Source organism: Lethenteron reissneri, chromosome 21 (genome assembly GCF_015708825.2).
Source record: "Lethenteron reissneri isolate LAM-NWPU_2019-01 chromosome 21, ASM1570882v1, whole genome shotgun sequence".
Classification (NCBI taxonomy): domain Eukaryota; kingdom Metazoa; phylum Chordata; class Hyperoartia; order Petromyzontiformes; family Petromyzontidae; genus Lethenteron; species Lethenteron reissneri.
In genome coordinates, this window is record NC_083799.1 from 16,340,201 (window position 1) to 16,355,466 (window position 15,266).

The following is a 15,266-nucleotide window of genomic DNA, read 5'->3' on the forward strand; positions in this document are numbered from 1 at the left end:
TATTCCCCCCCCCCCCGTTCCAACCCCGCCCCCATCCCGCCCCGCCCCTCCTCCAAAACAACCCCTTCTCGGCGCGGCCTCCATGTTGGCTTCCGTCACGCCGAGCGATCGCAGCGACGGCGAGTCCAGCGACGACGACGACGGCGGCGGTGGAGACGAAGGAGACGGGGAGGCCGAGCCGCGGCCCGCCCGCCACCCAATGGACGTGGCGTCCATTATCACGCAAGTGAGCATAGACGACGAGCGCGGCGGAGGCGCCGCTGCTGCTGCATCGCGAGGGAAAGGTGAGAGCGCGGGGTATAGTCGAGTGGAGCGGGTTGGTGGTGGTGGTGGCGGCGGGCGGGGGGCGAGGGGCGAGGGAGACGATGGGAGACGGCGAGCGGCGGGGGGGGCGGCTCTCTCCGCGTGAGGGAGAGAAAACGGCGGGAAGCGCGAGCGCGGCTGTTGGCGCCAACGCGGAGCAGCGAACGCGCCCCCCCCCCCCCATGGCTGTGAACGCCGCGGCCTTTTCGCGCCAAGCGCGGCGCGTGCCCGGGCGGGAGGGGGGGCTAGGGGAGGGGGGGAGAGGGCGTCCATGGAAGGGGAAGTGGAGGGGGGGTCAATGGGGTGGGGTGAGTGGAAGCATGCGGGGTGGGAGGGGGGGTCAATGGGGGGGGGGGGGGTGGAAGCATGCGGGGGGGGTCAATGGGGGGGGGGGGTGGTGGAAACATGCGGGGTGGGACGGGGGGGTCAATGGGGTGGGGCGGAAGCATGCGGGGTGGGAGGGGGGGTCAATGGGGGGGAGGGTGGAAGCATGCGGGGGAGGACGGGGGTCAATGGGGGGGGGGGGTGGAAGGCGGGGGGTCAATGGGGGGGAGGGTGGAAGCATGCGGGGTGGGGAGGGGGGTCAATGGGGGGGGTGGGAGGGGGGGATCAATGGGTGGGGTGGAAGCATGCGGGGAGGGGGGGCCCGACGGCCGCGTGTTTTTGTTTTTAACGAGGCGATTGCGCCGCGTTACAATGAAAACGTGAGCGCGCTAAAACGTTTAAATCGCTGATGCGTCAGGGTTGGTGCTCGACGAGAATATCGCACACGCTGACGGTGCCACACACCGTGTCACGTCTTAAACGAAAACAACCTCTGCCAATTACAAACACAATAAGGCAAACCCCGCCACACTGCGTGTGTCGTAACGCCGAGGGTAATCCTTGACAAATCTTGCGACATCCCAGCACCGTGTGTCGGCGGTGTTGATGTTTTCGTTGAGCGTTGTGTAAATTGGTGGTGGTTGTTGTTGTTGGGTTCGTGGTTTTGATTTCGCATCGTGGTTTGTGTTTTGCGAAGCGACGGCCACAACGCCCGCCCATAGCCATCGCGCCTGCGAGACTCTCAACCCCGTGAGCGACACACGAGGCAGAAACTCTCATCATAAATGAGCTTGACATTGAACCTGTTTGGTGAGATCAAACCTGATACCTCTGGCTCTATTCACACTTGTAGACCTGAAACAAGTGCCAAACTATATCCCTAACTTGAGTCCCTAGTGACCTTGGTCCTACGAATGTCCTTATTTAATTTGTGGCCAACGATGATTCCCAACTTTGAGGCTGACCCTGGCCTTATCACCTCAATAATCCTAAACCAACTTAGCCCTAAATTATCCCTAATCCGAGTATCAGCCGTCACCGTAACAATCTAAACAAGCCGTCTAATCCGATCGCCATCCGATTGTTGTGCCTCTAATGGGATCCACACGTGTTGCGTCTCATCAGCAGTATCTTGTGGACGTTCGTAACCAAAGCCGAGGTGGCGGTGGTGTTATTTAGCAAAAACTCGTAATTTGATCTCAAGATTCAATCAACTTGTACCAAGTTCATTCCTATCTTTGTTTTCAAATGTGTTAATCCTATTCTGTTTGTGAATGTGTGGACTTTTATTTATTCATTGAGCTCGGAAACGGGGAACTTTTGTTCATTGGACTTCAGGTACAACGTTAATGTCCACGCTGTCCGACTATGTCCTCGGTTCACTGATGAGTTAAAAGTAGGACGAGATAAATAACGTCAGCTTGGCAGCTGAAGTCTATTCATGGAATTGAAACTTAAAAATGCGTGTGTGATTAGGGCGAGGGGCTACCTCGGTTGACACCACAAACGTGCCTTCCCATAATCTTGTTTTTTAGTCCCAAAACTAATGTTCAGAATGGTAGTTCGGCCGGTTTTGAGATTGGTATTGCTACCCACTGTGTGACGTTGGACAATGTGCCTTGAAATAAGGATGTACAGTATTCTGCACGAGCATTGGTGTAAGGAAAAACAATGTTTGCAATCGTAACCTGTAAATTTATGACCAACTAAGCAACAATCTTTACTCAAAGCACTGAGAAGGCTTTGTAATGATGAAAACTACATGTTGTTTAAACATAGGTTGAGAAAACAGATTTTTAAAAGAATTGTTCTGGCTTTCAGCCCAACTGATAAGGGCAGATACAGTAGTCAATCAACACAACATTAAATTAGGGGTTTTTTCCCTGTCTTACTACATTGTATTGTCAATGTTTGAAGTGGAGATGCAATAAGTTATTTTTCAAATCTGTGCCAAAGTACTTGTGGGAAACACTCCATCCTTGCTGTAATGTTTATATCTTTATATCTGCCTTATTGTAAGCACGTTTGTATTTAGTTGTTGGGCTTGCTGAAGCCAAATTCTGAAAAATGTGTATATTGGAAGGATATTCTTCAAAAAAAATGTAAAGACGAAACTATATTTGTGCGTGTGTGCGTGTTAGGGTCGTTTAGTAAAGCTGTAGTGAAGAAAAATCGAAACAAGAAAAGCCTGTTTGGCTCATTCTTCAGCTGCTTTCGCAAGTACGATGGCGAGCCTGCTGTCCCCAAAAGCATCGCCATCGAGGCACCCAAGAAGGTGGAGGAGAATGGGGCCCTGCTCAAGGTGAGACCTGTGGCGCGCACAGGCTTCTGTGTCACCGAGTGTGCAGTGGAGAGCCGAATTTCCTACGATGGTGAAGTTATTACAAAGGCCAACTTGTGTGTGTACGCTTGCTTGTTTATAGCCCATGTAATGTACACCCAGGCTCGAACATCTGACTCGCATTTATCAACAAAAAGCTTTTCTTAGCAGTGTGTTGAGGGCACCGTAGAGCCAGCTAAACATTCATTGGAAGTACTAAATTTAAGCCCGTGTGGTATACCGTTGACGTTTCTCAAGAGTTTTAGGTGGACTTTACGCTTAGACTTCTCGAAACCTTTCGCTCGACCAGTGCTCGCATGGCGGTGTGCAGCGTCCAGTTTAGTAATGTGTCAATGATTTTCAAGTTTGAACGCATAGTGAAAAGGGCTGAAAATAACCTCAAGCAGTTTGTATGACATCTGAAGAAGTGCCAAAGGTATTTAATGCGTATAGAAATGTTTGTCATTAACCTTACCTTTAACTTAAATGAATACGAACTTGGTTTGTGGTTAATGCCTTGTAACTTTTATACTTTACATCTGCATGGAACAACCTTTATTTAAAATAAAATATCCTGTTTGGATAAGTTTATCACCGAGACACAACGGTAATTGCTTGTAAAATTAAAGTGAAATGTAACCCTGCTGTGAATGCCACTTGCCCCTTGGGTAGTGTTGCCATTTATTAACTGCCCTCTATAAACGGTATTTTATCACCCTGAACGTGCATCTTTTTTTGCGTAAATATTTCAAATAAATTGTTTTTAAACTACATTTATTTTTGGGGGGAAAATGTGTACCTTGCCAAGAACATTGCCTCACCAATGAAGTACATTGGTTCACTTTCAGTCAAAGGCATTGCCTAACCACAAGGGTGGATTGCATTACTGAGGCGGGTTTCTCTTTCTCAGCCAGTGGAAAGGCCACTTTTACCAGAGCTAAGGCCCTTGGATGAAGGGAAGAAGTGTATGGTCATCGATCTAGATGAGACCCTGGTGCACAGCTCTTTCAAGGTATGTATGGTCCCACGTGCATATTGATTAATTGTATTTTTCTACTGATATCTCGTTGTTGAAACCTTAATGGCTGTGATGCTAGGCATTAATGTTGGATAACCTATAAATGTCATTTGGTGATCATATGTAGACTTTGACACTTGGGGTGTGGCACGACTAAAAAGTATTCGATTACCACAAAAATAATTAGCATCTTTGTCTTTATTGGTCAGATTTGTAATATTTATTTTGCTTTTGTAAAGTTTTCCATCTCTGGTTAATTTTCGCTGGGTCTGCAACATTAGTTTTTGGTAAATATTTAACGTTCAAATATGTTTGTATCCTTATTAGAGATAGTTTTTTCAGTTGCAAATTTTCATTTATGGCTCTTAGTTTATTGCCTCTGAATTGTAATGCTATCTATGGTTTATTTTTAATGTATCTCTACGGCTAAGTATTCGTTACTCACGTGAAGTAACATTATATCAAGTCGCATCTAAACAGAACAGTATGTGTGGCAAACTTCTGTCTCCGCTAAAGTCATCATCCACAAACATGTTTAAACACACTGGTCGTAGAGGTTTCATTTTGGGGTGTTTTATCCTTGGATTAATTTGTCAAGTGTGTTATTATCTTACAATGCAGATAATATTGTACAGTAATATTCTTTAAAAGTTATTTTGTAATGTATCTTAAAGCAAAAACACACAATGGCAGATTTCCCTTCCATAGAATTAAACCAGGAACTATTTTTAAAATAGAGTAGTCCCACTAGTGCTGCTAAGGACATGTGTACACTATATCATGTTGTTCACCTTATATATTACAAATTATACTATGTACTTTTATGAAACCCTAAATCCTGACGGTCGGAATTGGCGATCTGTACGGTTTTGAAAGTCATCAACTGGATTGCTTCACATTCTTATCTGCAAGCCCATGTTCTGTATTCTCTGTAGCTCCAAAGACATTATTCATTGTATTCGTTTTGTTAAAATATTTTACTTTAATACTGGAAAGTCAACATGATTTAAACTTGCAGTTTCTGTGGTGACAAGGCACATTCCAAATTGTGTGTAGAGTCAACTTATTCTCCGAAACACGGCAGTATTGAGCAAAAATTAGATAAAGTATGTTTTCCACGTCGCATGCGTGTCCAAACTGATCGCATGGCTTGCAGTCGCTAGCCACATTCACCCATAGGCGTTTTTATGTGTTGACTGCCTCTACTAAGAATTTACATCTGCTGTTTAAGTTCTTGATTGTACAAGTTGTGCAAAAGCATCCACTGAGATGACTTGTGTCCTTTACATACACAAACTATCAATTGTAAAATTCTACATACATACAATATTATGATTCATAATTGGTTTATTTTGGGCGAGGTCGTGTAGATATATACTCTATATATTTTAAAACTACGACCCGATAGAGCCAATAAAATGAAATTGTCACATGGGCAAATATGTCAATTGAATTGGTTCAGCAAAGTGGAGAAACGTTGAAAAGCAAGCAAACTATATGGGCATTTTTTTCCAGCACCGTCAGGTTTTAACAAAAGCTCATCTCTCGCGTGTTTAACAAAGATCGGCTCTCATGTAAGCGCTGAGCTTTTTATTAACACCTGATGATGCTGGATGTTATGAATTAGCTGCCAAATTGAGAAGCGACATTACTGAAGTTGCCAAAGGCACAAACCTTGTTACCATTGTTATTCAAACCTTGAATGTTTTATTATGAATCACTGGGGCTGCTTATAAATTGTTTCTTTTTGCATATTTGAGTTTAAAATCCAAGCACTCTGCACATTAAATATATTGGCTTTGAATGAAAGATTGAATTACATTGGACTGTTTTAAAACCATATATAGTTTTAACTACAAAAAATCCTGTTGACATGCATGTTCCTTGATGCTTTGCCAATGTACATATATTTTTGGAAACAAGCACTATACTGTATACAATAGCATTTTTCTTGGAAACATGAGGATGGCATAACATTTGCATTTGGCTTGTGTCCCTAACCTGTACATCTGCCTCAGTATCAACTTTTACACAAAAGGCATGCTTATACAGTGAGACGATTGTTCCTATATAGTTATTGTTATATGCTGCTTACTTTTTAATTGTTTTCTTTCAGCCCATTGAAAATGCAGACTTCATCATTCCAGTAGAAATTGAGGGAACAACACACCAGGTAAAGCAAGAGCTCATGCACTAAATTACATTTCAAGTGTAAACATTGTTTTGAACTGGTCATGCCGATAATATGCTTTAGATTCACTAAGTGTGTGGAGGTAAAATCTTTAGGCTGGCACCCTGTTCAAGTAATCCAGGATAGGCTGTGTTACTCGTGGGCCTTTCCTCGGTTGCTTGATCCGGGTGTAGTCTGCAAACGTCTAGTGCTCTACCTCTATTTAATGCTTACAATGTATACAGCCAACATTTTAATTGCTAGACACTAGTCAGTACCTTACAAATTGTGTAATTTAAAAGTTTTCTTCGAAGTGTACAACAATTCTATATTATAAATCATGTCATAATTAACTTAGAGTACTCAAACGAGTTCCTGTAACCAAGAAATTAGAGTTTAAAAATGTTGACCTCAAACGGCTTTACATTTTAGTGATAGCATTTTTAAAGTGTGCACTTGGTACATTAGACCATTGTTTTATTTTGTACATCAGAATTTGCTCCAAATAGGTAGCGTTTTCACTGGATGAACAGTTTAAAACATGTATTAGCTGGCTGTAATTTACAAAAACTATTGATTTAACAACTTGGGGTTTCTCTTTCAAGAGCGATAATTGTACTATATTTCCTGCAAAGCAAAGGTGTAGTGGCTTATTAGCTGTATATATCTTACAGGTGTACGTGATGAAGAGACCTTTTGTGGACGAGTTCCTTCAGCGCATGGGAGAACTTTTTGAATGTGTCCTCTTTACTGCTAGCCTAGCTAAGGTATTTATCATAAGTCTTTAAATCAACAAAATACAATCTCATTAACATTTTAACACCATATACAACATGATAATCAATGTCTTATGATGTTAGTCTACTTGCACATTTTAAAATGCAAAAGTCCATGTCATGGGATACAAATACATTTCTCTATCCACTGTAGTATTCTGACCGATTAGCATATTCATTTTAACAATATTAAGTCGGAAGCTTTTGTTACTTTTGAAATGTGGTATTTCTGGATCAGCAATTCCATTAATGTGATCTGCTTTGGTTTCGCTCGACTGCAGTGCCTTGTATATTAATGTCCTGTGCCTATGTCTGATCGATCCCCTATCCACCTGTTGGTTGGGTCGTATGTGAACAGTACGCAGACCCAGTGGCTGACCTGCTGGATCGATGGGGAGTGTTCAGAGTTCGCCTCTTTCGAGAATCCTGCGTCTTTCACCATGGCAGCTACGTAAAGGACCTGAGTCGGCTCGGCCGTGATCTCAGCCAGACCATCATCATCGACAACTCGCCAGCCTCTTACATATTCCACCCGGAAAATGCGGTAAGAAATTGTGTTTTGCTTCCTTGCAGTTACTGATTGCACATATCACAGTGTTGTAAATAAGTAGGTACAATATAATGTTTTAATTTATAATGTCACATTCCATACTTCACTTATGAAGTGATGTATCCAAACTGGTCCTGCCCTCAATTATCAACCCACACTGATGAGTTTAGTGAGTTGGCTAAATAGCGCCCTTGATTGACACAGCGTCAGGAGGCCTTTATTCAGCATTGTATTGACATAGGGGCGAACATTACCTTTGTTGTAAATATTTAAGTGATATACAGTGATGCCTGAACTATTCGCATTAATGCTGGTGAGTGGGACAGCAGGGGGCGTAAATGCAATGGGAGGAACAGTGTTAGTGGCACAACGCAAGGGCGCATTTCCCTTAAACTCGTCAGTACGATAATGTTCAGTCTAATCCTTACGTGATTTGGTCTTTACAATAATGCATAATAGGCTGGGCAATACATTGGAATGGACAATTTTTTTTATTTCACTTTCACAATTGTTTTTATATCCCCATTTAAAAATGTACAAAAAAAATTGAATGATTGGATTTTTGAAGGGAGCCTAATAAATGAGCTCTACTTTAGATTGGTCTGTTTCAGTTTTATACATTATGTATCATTTAACATTTACAACCAAATCATGCAGAATCTTACCTGATCTTGTTAGAACCCAAGGGTTAAGCAGAGATGAACCTGGCTAGCACTTGAATGAAAGGCTGTCTGGGAAGCGAACTTTTGTGGGTTTGGGTGTAAATGACAGTACAGCATTAGATTCTTAGCTACCATCCATGGGTTGTTTTTTTATATATATAGTTTTATTCCTAAATACCAATCACTTTAATTCAATTGGCCAAACATCTTATTGCAGGACTGGACAAAAAATGTATATTTTCATCATTATTTTAATTACAGGGTAGTGTAAATAGAGTATAATGCTTAAACAATTTCTTGGCTTTTAGTTTGCATTGCCACTGTCTTTGCCAGGTGCCAGTGGGTTCATGGTTTGATGACATGTCCGACATGGAGCTGCTGGACCTCATCCCACTCTTTGAGGAGCTCGGTAAAACCGAGGACATCTTCACCATCCTGCAGCGTCATCGGCAGAGGTAGCGGCCACTTTCAAAAGAGCTGCGTCGGACACCAAAAAAATGAGACTGCGGCAAAGTTATTTCCAGCAATATTCTTTACCAAATTAGACTCTCTCGGTCTGTTGTCCAGGTGACTGTAAGCAATCGGTTAGATACTGATTGAACATTATTGGTGAAAATAACCATCTTGTCCGCGGCAAGTACTAATGAGGTTTACTGAAACTGCCAGTTAATGACCTGACATGTTGTTAGGAGTTGTCACTGTCTCGTGTTGCTGGTGGTGGATAAAAGTGACTGTCTTTCCAGTCTTCCCGAGATCAACTGCATGCCTCTCATTCTCATTGTTGTGGAAACTATCCAAATTATAAATCCTGTGCCCTCTGGGGGGGGGGAGGGGGAGTAAGCTCGCTTATAAAGGTGACTGTGCCATCAAACATTTGCTTGCTTCCTCCTGAGCCTTACCTTTTATGCTGTTGCCTGCCATTCACCAGCACCACAGTTGCTCTGTGTGTCAATTTATTTTACATTAAACAGCTTAATTGGTTGTGATTGGCTTTTATCCAAATTGACACACACTTGGAAGATGTATTTTCTCTTATCCTGGAGACTGGGTTCCTCTTTCATAATATTATCAAGAGTTGATGATACAGTATGACTGGCTCAACAGAAGATGTTGCCACCAAACTGCTATGGAAAACCTCTGCAGTTTTGAAGAGACTTTGCACAACGGTATCGCTAGGGAAGCTGGTGGTGGAATGACATGACGTAACATGTCTTCATTGTGCCAGAAAAACAGTTTTTTGTTTTAAGGCGTTATTATATAGATATTTACTTTTTTCCCTTTTATAACTTAAAATCGCGTTGAGTGTATTGTGAACGTTATATGGGAAGTTGGGAGGGCTTTTTAATGTCTTAACTGTTACAATGTTACTAGGATATAAAAAATAATCTATTTTTGCAATTTTGGGAATTCGGATTCAAGTCCTTAAGATGCTGTAAACCCGTAAAGCACTTGCACCTTAGCGGTGTGTGCTTTTTAAGGCTGTGTTTGCATTTGTGCATGTTTTTTTAAGTCATGAGTGTAAAATTTGTAAAGCTTTGGCAAATATTGTATGTGATAAACACCAGTGTTTTCATGTTTTTAGTTTGGTAGGACCAAACAATCCCTGTTATTATTGATCTCTACAATCCCTGTTATTGAGGACCAATGCAACGAAAGGTTCCGTATTGTGAAATGGCAAACCATGACAAAATAGCTAATTTAGTGTGCTTTACATTTTGATTTACTCTTTTTTTATTTTGATCCTACACATTTGGTTTGTTTTATAATACCTTTTAAATGTGGACCTTTATAATTTTGGTTGTAGTAAAACTTTGGCATTAAATATAGCAGTTACCATTTCACAGTAGCTTGTATGTGCTCATGACATGTTTTGGTTTTTAGGTGCTCCTCATTGAGTAAGATACTAATTTATTTTATATTATCAAGTGTGTTACATAAAAACACCTGGTACCACTACAATCGTTTTAAATTATAGTGTTAACGAATTTCATACATCGTTTAAGGTTGCTGTCAATAAAGGACATATGAGGGTAGATTTTTGTTAATGTTGCTGTCATCTCTGCGAGATATTACAAGAGGGAAAACACGACCACATTGCCGGACATGGATGACATATATTGTTTATTACCAAAGCAAAGCAGACTTACATTTAGTTTAGATTTTTTGATATGGAATAAATCTGTAATGCTTTAATGAGAAGTAATATTTTCCTATAGTTTTTCTCCAGTATTCAAGTGACACGTTGGTTGATTACAACTATTGCGGGACACTTCATGATTAGATCATAATAATTTGGGTTTTTAAATTTGTGTTTTAAATTTCAGAATACAGCTGTGATCCCCCAGACCAGTTCTTGTCAACCTGTTAAGGATGACACAATTGCTCTTCCTATTTCCAAAAATCATTGTCAATATACAGGATCAGCTGTGCTTTGGAGAGGTTGCATCTTAGTAGGAATATGAACAAGAGCTGCAACTGCAGGGTGTGCCAATCTGCTGTACTCCCATCACAAACTCTTGTTCACAACTGCAGGGAGACCCAATGCGCACTGGCCTCATAGGTGTGTCACAAGGACATTTTGAATGTTGCAGCCTCATGGGTTACATTCATGTCATGAGTTTACGTGCAACATTGTCAATTTATGATGATAGATGTGCCTAGGGTGAGGGCCTTAGATGAGGTTGAGAATAACTCTGCCAAGGTTGGCCTCTGGAAAAGATATCGATTTGGGACCAAGAGAGTATACATATAAAGCACTCAATTGCTCCCAAAATTTCTGGAATACTGCTTCAGAGGCTGGTGACGGATGCTCCCCTGGGCATTCTAGAGCAGATCAATGTATGACCCACAACTATATTAAACATGATGAACCATTGGTAAAAGGTCAAAGTATAGGATGTAACATTAATCCTACTTGATCGTCATTGGCAGCAAATAGTAGTTATGAGTGAAGGAATGCAGATAGGCATATTTCATGATGATCCATACTGGCCTTTTAAAAGTATTTTATCCTGAACTTTAGCAAAAATGTTATGCTCCATAACTGTGCAGTGGGCTTAGTGGTCGCAAAACCTTTGGAGTCACAGGAGAAAGCATTTAATCACCATCAAACAATGCATCCAGGTGCATTATCCCCTAGCTAGTATAACTAACTGCATATTTTAATTCATAAAATAATGTCAATATGGTGATGTGAAATATTTTCGAAATCACTTAAGAGACATACCCAAGCCTCTTTTGTAAACGTTGGCATTCTTTATGCCAATAACCACTGAATCGACGTTAATTGAGCACAATAAAACCAACTAAGGGTAATTCCATCCTGGAAACACCAAAATCACATTCATAGACCTACCTAAAACAGGGTTTCATACTTCCTGTGCACTTGAAGGACGTTGCATAGTTGAATGCTCCCGAACCACATTTATAGTGGGATGGTAGGAGCAAATCTCTTGTTCCTGCAAAGATTATACATGCAACTCAATATGTAGTTGTGGAAACGTGGTTTACGGTGCAAGAAAAAATGTATTTTGTTGGAATGGTCCTACAAGTAGGGTATGTGCCAATACTGAGAAAAACTCATTTTGAACATCACTAGTATTCAAGGAATGGTTACAGTCCTGATAGTTAAAACATGCTGTGTAGTTATCCGAGGCCAGAGCAGGCAGAAATTAAATGTTGCCAAGGGTTGGCCATAGCAACGTGGAGATGCGTTCAAGAAATCCGGCCGAAACTCCGATATGGCTATTTTGATTTCAGACGGGAGACTGGATTATGGTTAAAAAAATGTAATTACATAAATATTACAAAATAATTCTTACATGTTTTTTCTCTTCTATTAGTGACACGGTAACAACAAACATTTTGGCAGCTTTCATTTTAATAAGTGCCTAAAAACCAAAACATTGTGTAATTTATTATTTGTTAATTTGTCTGGAATGGTAGACCAATTAACACTGTTGTGGGTGTTTTGATAGTTACAAATTATTTACACCTAGCATATTACACTATCGATTTTTGGAAGGGTGCGAGAAGTTGGGCTGAAGTGATCACTGCTGTGCCTATACCAACTAAAACACTGTGCTATTAAACACAGCAAGATTTCAAGACTTGAAATTACATTCTGCACAGTTTGTCACAAATTTGTAATATAAGGTACTCCAGGGGTTCCTTTTTTTAGTTTGTAGTCAAATGCTTTTAATACAAGTAAATAAAGCCATAACATTAATGTTTAATTTCTTTCTGTTGTGAGTTACAGTTTATGATGCTGATTGCTTAAGTACTGTATGTACTTGTTTTTAATAAACCTTTTCATGTATGACTTGTAAGCCCTTTTCTGATGTAAACATTTAACCGAAGATACTGTATGTGCTTATCCCGGTGCAGTATGATTGGTGTGCAGTCCTGCTGCTCATCTCGCCAACCTCGTGCTATCTATCCCCAGTTCCCCTGCATTCGAGTGCCAGATTCATCATGGGCTGGGTTGTGAAAAAAATGTTCTGGGGAATGGGAAAACACTGGTGGGTTTTTTTTAAACCATTCTCCCAAGATAACCACAAAGGATGGCAAAATAGATGGTCAAGTTGTATCAGTAATTACATAGACACGATCACGTCACCGAGTTCATAAAACTCCACCTTGACTTGCACAACAACCACTTTACCCAGCGTTTTTATCTCCAAGCTACACCAATCTCAAGTCACCATGTTTACCGTGTGTCATGTTTTCTGCACACTTAAACATTACCATAATCAGATTTGTTTAATGTTAAGGTGCATACACTAGGCAATCCCCAACCCCTTAGGATTCAAGATAACTGAGCCTTCACATAGGGTTAACCTAGACTGTGGCAAGGTAAGGTAAAAGGTACAAACAACGAGCCTACCTTTACCCTACCTATTACCTTACCACAATACAATCTACCCTTTTACTCTTTAGCAAGGTAAGGTAAAAGTTCAAAAGCAACGAGACTACCATTACCCTACATTTTACCCTATCCAAATTACCCGATTACAGGGTAATTACTGGGGTACTACACATGAAAAAGGTTTTGACGCCGACGTCCCGACCTCGCTGCCCGGGGCGAGCACGTTGTGTTGCTTCTTGAGGTGGGCTTTCCACCCCGTCGCGAGGAAAACCACTTGCACAGCAGTGCACGCACTGCCGCTTCCCTTGCTGCACATGGGGATCACCCTGCATCCAATCGTCCGTGTTCTCCCACGGGAACGCATGCCGCTGCCTCTTGATTGCTGTTCGCAGCGACCCCGAAAATGCCGTTGCTGGCATCCTCGACCTCGTCCTCTACCTCAAGAACGTGGTCCGTCTCCAAACTGGTCCGACATCAAAGGATTCAAATTCTAAATGGAGGCCACGGGCGACGCCACGGAGCTATTAGCGAGCGGTTAACGATATTTACCGGGTAATACTTCACGCTACCTTTACCCTACCAGGTAATTCTTCAGCGCTACCTTTACCCTACCCTTTACCTTACCTCTTGGCGTGGTCGACACCTTTATCCTTTTACCCGGTAAAAAGGGTAACTTACCTTGCCGAGGCCTATGTTAACCCGTAACCCTACGCCCACGTACTCTTCCAGGTATAGTTCAAAGCCGAGTCTACAAATACGCACACTCACAACCGCCATGAGCCACCAAGTAACGGGACATCACCGCTCTTTTCTAAGCCTCGTTGCACTTTGAGGCCATGCAAAGTGTCAGGCCCAACTGGCAGGCGGTCGTGGAACGGCAACCCCAATGTGATGAGTTAATCCACTCAGGATTAGATGCACCACTTGCGCTCACCACGCTACCACCACCTTGCCGTTGCTTTAGCCACCCAAGGCTTCACATACGAATATTTTGGGACAGCTGATGACACAAGTCGCTCCAAGTTCCGCTTTTTCACTCAGAAAAGCCTTGGGGCTCTTTACCAGGCGGGCCCTGCAAGGGTTTTGCAGTAGAGGGCGATGGTTGTTATGCAACATCCTAATTGAGTAATTTTGCGTGTAATTTAAATTTGGCCCCGATGCTATTCTTGCAAATGCATCACGAGGCGCTCGTAGGGGGTTTCCTGCCGTCGGGAGGCAGATTGTGGGAACGGCAGCCTCGTGTTTTTTTAAAGGTGCCCGAGTAATCCACCACAACAATGCAGTCGAGCGATTAAATGGAATGATCTCGCTATAAAATATCTCGTGCCATCTACTTGTAACCAGTAGGCGGCGATGATCACGCTGCAAATTGCGGCCATCAAATGTTGAATTCAGGACTCCATACTGCTGCCTGTCCTATCTGTGTAATTCCCCACCCCTCTTTCTCGCAGGATCTCACCCGTGTAGCATTCCCTTCTCCGATGGGGTAGTGACTGGGCACAACTATAAACAACACAGCGTTGGTGTACGGTGCTTTTTCTGAAATATTTTGCTGTCTTTTCTTGGATTTTCTGTTTACACATAGCCACTTTAAGATGTTTTCATGTTCATGTTTTTTTGTTTGTTGCGGTTGCACCCGATTCAAGAGCCGAATGGCTCACAGGACTACACCAAATGAAACTGAAAACGAGGAATCCATTGATGGAGGACACTGCAATCCAATGCCGAGGATATCGGCTTCCCATTGGTCGATATTAGTTTTGTCCACAGCCAGACGGATGAGGGGGGAGGCGTGGCCAGGGCAACCGCCAACCAATCACAAAGCGCCGTCCTGGGGATATTTGCATGTGGCCCACCCCTATATAACCCCCATTCCCCCTCCCCCAGACGAGCACCTTCAAACTGCACGTGCTCATCAGTAGCGTCACGTATAAAGATAAAATAAAAAATTAAATACTATCTTTATACGTGACTTTACCGAAATAACCAAAGAGTAATTCCTGCAGTCACGAAAGCTCCAAATTAAGTTTCTCATCAGTAGCGCTTGCTCAGTCCCAGCACAAACACGACGCTGGGCTTGGTTATGTTCGACACTTAGATAATGGTAATCGGCCATGGCCAATCCACTGCTGGATGAAAGCCTGCTTAAACTGCCACCGTTTATAGCATGCGATTGTAGTAAATCACCCTTGCGCATTAACTCATTTCATGGCCACATCTCCTTACTGCAACCTACTCCTTGCCATTCCCGTCTTTATTATTGATCGTCGTACATG

General features: G+C 42.3%; 1 pseudogene; it reads left to right on the forward strand.

Annotated features, from left to right (window-relative positions):
* On the forward strand, positions 1–12,441 carry LOC133345341 (carboxy-terminal domain RNA polymerase II polypeptide A small phosphatase 1-like; annotated as a pseudogene).
* Positions 12,442–15,266: the final 2,825 nt, after the last annotated feature.